Source organism: Mus caroli, chromosome X (genome assembly GCF_900094665.2).
Source record: "Mus caroli chromosome X, CAROLI_EIJ_v1.1, whole genome shotgun sequence".
In the NCBI taxonomy this organism is placed as follows: domain Eukaryota; kingdom Metazoa; phylum Chordata; class Mammalia; order Rodentia; family Muridae; genus Mus; species Mus caroli.
The window spans coordinates 54085337-54086688 of record NC_034589.1 but is presented as its reverse complement, the minus strand read 5'-3'; positions in this window follow the sequence as shown (position 1 = coordinate 54086688).

The window sequence follows — 1352 nt, the reverse complement described above, 5'->3', positions numbered from 1 at the left end:
ACTGAATCTAAGAACACATCAAGACAATCATTCACCACAATCAAGTAGACATCATCCCAGGGATGCAGGGATGGTTCAATATATGGAAATCCATTAACATAAACCACTACATAAACACACTCAAATAAAAAAACCACATGATCATTTCATTAGATGCTGAAAAAGCATTTGACAAAATTCAGCATCCCTTCATGTNAAAAGTCTTAGAAAGATCAGGAATTCAAGGCCCATACATAAATATAGTAAAAAGCAATATATAGCAAACCAGTAGCCAACATCAAACTAAATGGAGAGAAACTTGAAACAGTCCCACTAAAATCAGGGACTAGACAACGCTGACCACTCTCTCCATATCTATTCAATATAGTACTTGAAGTTCTAGCTAGAGCAATTAGAAAACAAAAGGAGGTCAAAGGGATACAAACTGGAAAGGAAGAAGTCAAAATATTTGCAGATAATATGATCATATACTTAAGTGACCCCAAAAATTCCACCAGAGAAATCCTAAACCTGATAAACAACTTCAGCAAATTGGCTGGATATAAAATTAATTCAAATAAATCAGTAGCCTTCCTATACTCAAAGAATAAACAGGCTGAGAAAGAAATTAGGGAAATGATACCCTTCACAGTAGTCATAAATAATATTGCATATCTTAGTGTGACTCTAACCAAGCAAGTGAAAGATCTGTGTCACAAGAACTTCAAGTCTCTTAAGAAAGAAATCGAAGAAGATCTCAGAAGATGGAAAGATTTCCCATGCTCATGGATTAGCAGGATTAATATAGTAAAAATGGCCATCTTGCTGAAAGAAATCTTCAGATTCAATGCAGTCCCCATAAAAATTCCATATCAATTCTTCATAGAGTTAGAAGGAGCAATTTGCAAATTCATTTGGAATAACAAACGCCAGGATATCCAAAACTATGCTCAACAATAAAAGAACTTCTGGGGGAATCACCATCTCTGACCTCTAGCTGTATTACAGAACAATAGTGATAAAACCTACATGGTATTGGTACAGAGACAGGGAGGAAGATGAATTTAATAGAACTGAAGACCCAAAAATGAACCCACACACATAAGGAGCTAAAATCAGCCCGTGATAAAAAGACAGCATTTTTTAAAATATTTTTTATTACGTATTTTCCTCAATTACATTTCCAATGCTATCCCAAAAGTCCCCCATACCCTCCTCCGCACTTCCCTACCTACCTATTCCCATTTTTGGCCCTGGCGTTCCCCTGTACTGGGGCATATAAAGTTTGCGTGTCCAATGGGCCTCTCTTTCCAGTGATGGCTGACTAGGCCATCTTTTGATATATATGCAGCGAGAGCAAAGAGCTCCAGGGT